The following is a 9,251-nucleotide window of genomic DNA, read 5'->3' as shown; positions in this document are numbered from 1 at the left end:
TCTCAAGCTGTTTCCCAATTTATTCTTTAAATAAGCTTTCAATTGATGATATGCAAACATTGTACCATGAGTTATTCCATATTTGTACTTCAACTGTTCAAAATTAATAAATTATTTCCCAAAAAAAATTTCTATTCTTTTGATTCCTTTTCTCTCCCATTCTCTGAACGAAAGGTTGTCTATTGTAAAAGGGATTAGCGGATTTTGCATCAATAGTAATTTTGGTATTTGATAATTCATTTTTTTTTCCTTTATAAGTGGATCTTCTTCCATGTATTAAGTAAATGGCGAGATTTATATTGCACCAGCTTTTCATCCCACTTATAAAGTACATGTTATGGAACCTTTTCCCCTATTTTATCTAGTTCTATCTTAGTCCAGTCTGGTTTTTCCCTTGCCTAGTAAAAATCTGATAAATACCTTAATTGTCTGGCTCTACAATAATTTCTAAAATTTGGTAACTGCAAACCACCTTGATTATACCTTCCTGCTAATTTATCTAATGCTACCCTTGGATTCCTCCCTTTCCACAAGAATTTCCTTATTATTCTCTTTAGTTACTTAAATAATTTTTCTGTTAAGGGTATTGATAATGTTTGAAATAAGTATTGTATCCTTGGGAACACATTCATTTTAATGCAGTTTACCGTCCCTATCAACATTAGCGGTAATTCTTTCCAATGTTCTAAGTCTTCCTGAAATTTCTTTATTAGTGGCTTATAATTTAGTTTGTACAGGTGGCTTAAGTTATTATCTAACCTGATCCCTAGGTATTGGATTACTTCTGCTTGCCATTTAAATGGTGATTCTTTTTTAAATTCTGTATAGTCTGCGTTACTCATTGGCATCACTTCACTTTTATTTGAGTTGATCTTATACCCCGATATTTCTCCATATTCCTTCAATTTCTGGCTCTGTTAGGAATACTATAATGTCATCTGCAAATAAGATGATTTTATACTCTTCCTCCTTTATTTTTAACCCTTTTATTTTATTTTCTATTCTTATCAGCTCTGGTAAAGAGTTCCATTGCTAAGGCAAACAATGAGATAGTAGACATCCCTGTCTATTTGACCTTAATTTAAAGTGACTCGATACATATCCATTTACTGCTACCTTCACCAATGGTCCATTATACAATGCTTTAATCGAAATTATAGATTTTTCTGGTGGATTGAACTTCTGTAATACTTTAAATAAGTAATTCCATTCTACTCTGTCAAAGGCTTTTTCTGCATCTAGAGCAACAGCCACTGTTGGTTCCTTATTTCCTTGAACTGCATGGATTAGATTAATAAGTTTGCAGACATTGTCCGCTGTTTGTCTTTTCTTAATAAATCCAGTTTGATCTTGTTTTACTATTTTAGGTACACAATCAGCCAATCTGTTTGCTAATAATTTCACTATTATCTTATAGTCTGAGTTAAGTAGAGATATTGGTCTACATGATGCTGGTGTTAATGGATTCTTCCCCATCTTTGGTATTACTGTAATTATTGCTGTCTTACATGAATCTGGCAAGTTTTGTGTTTCTTCTATCTGGTTCATTACTTCCAGGAGAGGAGGAATTAATAACTCTTTAAATGTTTTATAAAATTCTATTGGAAATCCATAATCTCCTAGTGTTTTATTGTTCGGCAGCTTTTTTAATATATCCTGTACTTCCTCTATTTCAAATGGTTTTATTAGTTTGTTTTGTTCCTCTTGCAATTCCGGCAGTTCAATTTTAGCTAAAAATTCCTCTATTTATCATCTTTCCCCTCATTCTCAGTTTGATACAAATGTTCATAAAATTCCTTAAAATTTTCATTAATCTCTGTTGGATTATATGTAATTTGTTTGTCCTTTTTCCTTGATTCCAGTATCGTTCTTTTAGCTTGTTCTGTTTAAAGTTGCCAAGCTAATATTTTATGTTTTTTTTTTCTCCCAGTTCATAATACTTTTGCTTTGTTTTCATTATGTTCTTCTCCACCTTGTACGTTTGTAATGTTTCATAATTCCTTTTCTGTACTTACTATCTCCCTTTCCAACTGCTCTATTTCCCGATTGTAATTCTTTTTCATCTTAGTCACATAACTTATTATCTGCCCTCGAATGAAGGCTTTCATTGTGTCCCAAAATATAAATTAGTCTTTCACTGATCTGTGTTTATTTCAAAATATGTTTTAATTTGGCATTTAATAAACTCCCTAAATTCCTGTCCTTTAAGTAACATGGAGTTTAACCTCCATCTCTTGTTCTTGGTGGGATGTTCTCCAGTTCTATTGCTAATAATAGGGGTGAATGATCTGATAGTAGTCTAGTTTTATACTCAGTTTTCCTAACTCTCCCTTGAATATGGGCTGACAACAAAAACATATCAATCCTTGAGCAAATTTTGTGCCTACTTAAATATGAAAATTCCTTCTCTCTTGGCTCTTGCCTCCTCCATATATCCATAAGTTTAATTTCCTGCATTGATGTAACCATAAATTTGGCTACTTTATTCTTTCTACTTGAGTTTTGTCCAGTTTTATCCCACATTGGGTCCAAATTAATGTTAAAATCCCCTCCTATCAATATATTTCCTTGTGTGTCTGCAATCTTCAAAAAAATCCTGCATAAACGTTTGATCCTTCTCATTAGGCGCATATATATTGAGCAAATTCCAAAATTCTGAGTATATCTGACACTTTATCATTATATACCTCCCTGCCAGATCTATTATTTCCTCCTCTATTTTAATTGGTACACTTTTGTTAACTAGTATGGCTACATCTCTAGCTTTTGCATTATAGGATCCTGCTGTTATGTGTCGTACCCAGTTTCTCTTTAGTTTGTTATATTCTGCTTCAGTTAGATGAGTTTCCTGCACAAATGCTACATCTATTTTTTCCTTCTTCAATAAATTTAGTAGCCTCTTCCTTTTAATTTGGTTATGTATTCCATTAATGTTTATAGTCATATAGTTCAACATGGCCATCTTATATCTTGCAGACACCTCTTTTCCACTTCCTCACCACCTCCATCCCCTTTTCCATCTCTTAGTTTTCTCTTATTACACTTAATGTACGACAACACATTTAAGACAAAGTACCCCCACAGTTTCCACATCCACTAATACCTTAACACCAAAAGTTCTCCCCCCCCCCTCTCTGAGTTGCCCCATATCCCTTGCTGGGCAACCACAACTCCCCTTTTCATTTGGATTGCAATCTTGTTCACAGCATCAACTGATTTTGCAGTGAGTTATTCCCCTTCTATCCAGCCCTCCCCAGAAAACATTTTTTTTAAAAAAACACATATAACAAAGCTCTCTCTTCTTCTCCCCCTTTACTCCCTTCCTTCCCTTCTCTTTTCCCTCTTTAGTTCTTTACATATACATTGTTTTTACATCTTTATATATACTTTTATCACAGTTCTTCATTCTTGTTACATCTCTTCTGTCCTGCAAATGTTTTGCAAATTCTTGCACTTTCTCTGGATCCAAGAACAGTCTGTTTTGCTCCCTGGGTATAAATATTTTAAGCACGGCTGGATGTCTTAATATGAATTTGTAACCTTTTTTACATAAAGTTGATTTTGCTGTATTAAACTCCTTCCTCCTCTTTAAGAGCTCAAAACTTATGTCTCCCTTGTATTCCAATGGTTTATTATCTTCTCTAATTTTACTTCTTTTGTCGTGTACCTCAAAAATTTTACTAAGATGGATCTTGGTTTTGGATGTATCTGTGGTTTCGGAGCTAGTACTCTGTGAGCCCTTTCTATTTCCATTTCCTCCTACATTTCTGTCGTTCCCAGGACCTTCGGGATCCATCCTTTAATAAATTCCTTCATGTCTGTTCCTTCTTCACCCTCCTTCAGCCCCATTATTTTTATGTTGTTTCACCTACTATAATTTTCCAACATATCAATTTTCTGAGATAACAACTCTTGTGTCTCTTTAATTTTTTTGTCACTTTCTTCCAATTTTTCTCTTAAGTCATTTACTTCCATTTCTACAGCGGTTTCCTGCTCTTCCACATTCTCTACTCTTTTCCCTATTTCGGTCATTACCAGTTCTAACCTTTGCATTTTATCTTCTGTTCTTTTCATTTTCCTTTTAATTGCATTCTTTTAATGATCTCATTTGTTCTTCAAAAAACTTTATCTATATTCTGTTCATCAGTTTTACCTTTTATTTCTCTTTGTCCATCAGTTTTACCTTCTATTTCTCTGTGAAGATCTTGGTCTTCTTCTTCCTCTTCATCTGTGTCTGTATCTGTGTTTGTGTCTTCTTCTCTTCTTTGTATCGGGGTCTCTTCTGTTTTTCCTGATGAGCTGCTTGTATCTCTTTGTTGGGCCTCTTGTTGCTGGTCCTCCCTTCCTGGGCTGTTCATCTGTTGTGCTTCCTGACGTTGGTCTTCTTGTCGGTCATCTCTCTGTCTATCTCTCGTGTTTCATCGCTCCCTCTTCTGTGGTCTTCCTTGCCCTCCAGCTGAGAGCCCTGGTGTTGGGTGTCCCTCAGTTGTTCACTCTTTGACAGCCCACTGCTCTGCTGAGCCTCCTCCTGCCGGTGTCCTCTTTCTCCTTTGATTGCGCACTTTTGTTTAATGGCTCCGAGAGCCATTTTTGTAGTGCACTGGCTGGTGGGTTGCAACTCCACAGGGCAGGCACTGACCTCGAGGGTTCCTTTGTGCAGGTAAGGCCTTCTTTCTTCTCCATTGACTTTTCTACTATTTTTCCCAGTTGCTTTTACTTTCTCCTTCTTGGAAGCCATCTTCTTTCTCTTCTCTGTATCTTTATTTTCTATTTCTTATATTCTATTTTTGTTATGCTTTGCTTTTTCCTATTTTCCTGGAGAGGGCTGGTTTTCCTGACCGGCCACTACTCCATCATGTGACTCCTTCCATGCTTTTTCATGTTGTTCCAAACTGTTGATTTTGGTAATCCTAAGGTTTGGGTGTTGTCTCTTACTGTTTTATTCTTGTTTTTCAGCCTCATAATGACTTCTTTCATTGTCACAACTCCGGTTCTTGTGTTGAAAAATGGCAACCACAGACTTCAAAGGTGATCAAAGGCTTAGGAGCAAGTCTAGCTCTCTTAAACTTGCACCATTGAAGTAATTAAACATAGCTGAGTATTCACAAACACCTGTGAAGCCAAATGTACCAAATATCACAATGCTCTGAAATGAGAGTAATATGTATAAAAACTGCTGTCATTTCTACCCGGTCAAACAAAATATATACAAATAACCTTGAATAAAATTTGGGATGTCCACTTTAATTACATGTGAATTGTTTGATTACAAATTTAAAACTGTGGCACACAGGGGCAAATAAAGGAAAAAAAATGTGTCATCTCAAAAATTAAGGCAGGCACTGTATAATGAATACATTCTCAAATGCAACCATATCACTGGCCAAAAATCTTCAGGGTTCCATTAGATTGAAAAATAGCAAATGTAACTCCATTAAAAATCAGTTAGAATATGGAAAACAACAGGACAATTAGCTTAATGACAGAAGACGCTCAGATTACAACAGTTCAGAAATTCACCGAATGGAATTCATAAATCAGTACCCAAATATCTGAGATACAGGATAAAAATATGCTCTGAAGAATGAGTGTTAATTTCTGTTTGATTTTTAGCTGTCGTTCATTGATACACATTCAGCTATGTGGTTTTTTTAATTCTACAAAAATCACGATATGGTTTTCTGGGAGCTTATGCTTCAGTTAAATTCTAAAACATTAGTCTGCCACACTCAGATCTTTGGTTGTTCCAGACTAACAGACCTCCTGCTCCATTGAACGTTATTCCTATTGATAGCAACCTCGGTGTCATGGTCCATCAGTCATTGAAAGTTGGAATGCAGATACAGCAAGTGGTGAAAGAAACCAGTATATTAGCCTTTATTGTGAAAGGTTTTGGTGAGGCCACACCTCGAGTATTGTGCACATTTTTGGTACCCTAATCTAAGGACATTCTTGCCCTTGAGTGGGTGCAGTAAAGGTTCACCAGACTGATTCCTGAGATGGCAGGACTGACCGATGAAGACTGGATAGACCTGAATGTTACTCATTGGTGTGGAACATGGAAGTCTGCAGACACTGTGAGTGCAGTAAAAACACTGAAATGGTGGAGGAACTTCGCAGGTTTCACAGCGTCCACAGGAGGTAAAGATACATAACAGATGTTTTGGGCCTGAGCCCCTCCTCAAGGTATGAGTAAAAACAGGCAAGGGGCCAATATTAAAATGCTGAGGAAAAAGAATAGGCGGGGGGTGGGGGGAGGATCACAGACCACAGGACAAAAGGAGTCAATTGCATAAGAGGACAGGAGAAAGGAAAGGTGAGAATTGATTGGGGGAAGAGGGTGGGTTTTTTGCATCTGTGAAAGGAGACAGAGGGAAGGGGAGGAAAGCTAATGGAAGCAGGAGAAATTTATATTAATGGCATCTGATTGGAGGGTACCAGAAGGAAGTGAGCTGCTGTTTCTCCGATTTAAGGGTAGTCTCGGTCTGGCAGTGCATGAGACCGTGGTTTGACATGTCAGCAAAGGAATGGGGTGGAGAATTGAAATGGTTGGCCAATGGGAGATCCACACTATTGCAGTGGACAGTGAAGGAGCTCAATGAAGCCATCTCCCAGTCTGCATCCAGTCTCCGAGGTAGAGGAGACCACAAGGGTAGCATCAGATGCAGTAAGTGATTCCTGCAGAGACACAGTGAAATGTTGCTTCACTTGGAAGGGCAATTTGGGCCCCAAATGGTGGTGAGGAAGTGTGGGTGCAAGTGGATTGGTGCTAAGGGGACAATTGGTGGAAAGGGAGGAATGGACAAGGGAAGTCACAGAAAGAGCTGCTCCTGCAGAAGGCAGAGCAGGGAAGAAGTGTGGTAGGATCACGTTGTAGGTGGAAGATGGTGTGTTGGATGCATAGGCTGGTGGGGTGGTAGGTGAGGACAATGGGAATCCTGAACTTGTTCAGCATGGGGACAGAGGGGGCCAGGGCAGATGTGCAGGCAATGGAGGATATACCGGTGAGGGCCAAGTTGATGGTGGTAAAAGGAAAGCTGCATTGTTTGAAGGAGGACATCTCTGATGATGTCACGGAAGATCTCGTCCTGGGAATAGATGTGATGGAGATGGAGGAATTGAGATAGAGAAATGGGATCCTTACAGGGGTCAGGGTGGAAAGAGGTATAGTCGAGGTAGCTGTGGGAGTTGATGGGTTTGTAAAAAGATGTCTGTACAGAGTTTGTCTCCTGAAATGGAGACAGAGATTAAAAAAGGGGACAGTGTTGCTCAAGATTTACCAAGTAAATTTTATGTCAGGGTGGAAGTGACAGCGAAGTGGATAAAGTGACGAGCTCATCATGGGTGCATGAAAAAGCGCCAAAGAAGTCATCAGTGTAGTGGAGGAAGATTTGAGGGGCCTTGTCCGTGTAGGCTTGTCGTTAAGACTGCGTCAAACAGCCAACAAAAAAGCAGACATGGCTGGGATTTACGTGGGTTCCCATGGAAACCCTTTTGAACTGGAGAAAATGGGATGAGTACGAGAAGCTATTGAAGGGGAGGACAAGTTCTGCCAGCTGGAGGAAGATGGTGGATGGGGGAATGGTTGGATCTATTGTCGAGAAAGAAACAAAAGGCTTGAGGCCTTTGGTATGGAGGTGCATAGTGACTGGATGTACATGGTAAAGATGAGGCCGTTGAGTTTAAGGAACTGGAACTTGTTGAAATGATGGAGGGAATGTGAGGTATTGTAGACTGGACCAGGAACAAAATGGATACCAGTTCGGTGTGGCAGGAGCACACAGAAATGATAGGTGTGCAGGACAATTTGGTTTGTGGATGTTGGGTAGTAGGTAAGACCAGGCAGTGTGGGGTTGGGAAACCATGAGGTTGGAGGCTGTGGGAGGGAGATGACAGGAAGTGATGAGTTCAAAGATAGTGCGAGACAGGTCCTGTTGGAGGGTAAGTGAGAAATGTCTAAGAGTTGTCATTTGAATTCAGACAGATAGAGGTTGGTGGGCCAGACCACAATAGCACCACCCTTGTCTGCAAATTTGATGAAGTCGGGATTAGTGCAGAGAGTGGAGGACAAGGCGTTCTGGGATGGGGGGGGGGGGGTAAAGAAGAATGAGAGGGGAGCTCATTTGAGACAAAAAAAATCTTGACAGGACCAGACAGGTTAGAAGAATGTTCCCCTTGTTGTGAAAGCCCAGAATGAGGGTCAGGATAAGGCCAAAACCTTTTTGGACTGAAATGAACAGATACTTCTTCAATCAGAGTCGTGAACACCCTATTAAAGTTGTTGAGGCCAGTTAGATATATTCAAAAGAAAGTTGGATGTGGTCCATCTGACTAAAGGGATTAAGGGTTGTGGAGAAAAAGCAGCAATAGGTGACTGAAATCACATGATCAGTCATTATTGTATTGATTGGAGGTGCTGGCTGAAAGGAATGGCCTAATCCTGCCCCTATGTTTTTATGAAGGGGGCTTAATTTAAACATACAAGATCGCACATGGACTGGATGGTGGGAGGGAGAGGATGATTTCCCTGATGAGAACATTTACAACTAAAAAATAAGGGGTCACTCTTAAGAAAGAGGAGGTGAAAATGTCTCTCCCAGAGGATGTCTTTGGAAATCTGAGACATAAGGCTTTTTCAGGTGCATTCTACACTAAGGATGCGCCTGAAGAAGCAGAAGTGGCCCTTTAAATTGCTGTTCAGGTGACAGCGTTTAAAGCGCAACGCTGGCCACCTGAAGGACATAGCTGCATAGGATGTGGCTCTGAGAACACTCTGGCTCCTGCCCAGTGTCAGCTGTGATCAGCAGCCTGACCCTTTAATATCCGCTTTCAGCCAACTACATTCAGGTGGCCACTGAGCTGAGCTGATTATCCCCCTCGGAGGAGGGTTATGTAGCTCGCCTCAAGAGCGCTTCCTGCACATTCAGGTGGCCTCAAAACAGCCGCATATTACCTAAACGCGGCTTTACATGCGGAGCAATTGGGCACCTGAAAGTGCCTAATGAGTCCTTGAATATTTTGAAGAGGTAGATAGATTCCTCAGCAAGTGGATGGAAGATTAGTGGAGGTAGATTGAAACAGAGTTGAAGCTGCAGTTAGATTAGCCATAATCTCATTAAATGGCATCACACACTTGAGGGGCCAAGGTGGGCCTATTCTCCCTCCCAACTTGCATGTTTGGAAAAGTATTAATTGCTTGCATAATGAAAATTGGAAGGACAATTTTATGATTGTATTAAATATTCCAGTAA

This window comes from Narcine bancroftii, chromosome 1 (genome assembly GCF_036971445.1).
Source record: "Narcine bancroftii isolate sNarBan1 chromosome 1, sNarBan1.hap1, whole genome shotgun sequence".
NCBI lineage: Eukaryota > Metazoa > Chordata > Chondrichthyes > Torpediniformes > Narcinidae > Narcine > Narcine bancroftii.
This window is presented reverse-complemented; position numbering follows the sequence as displayed.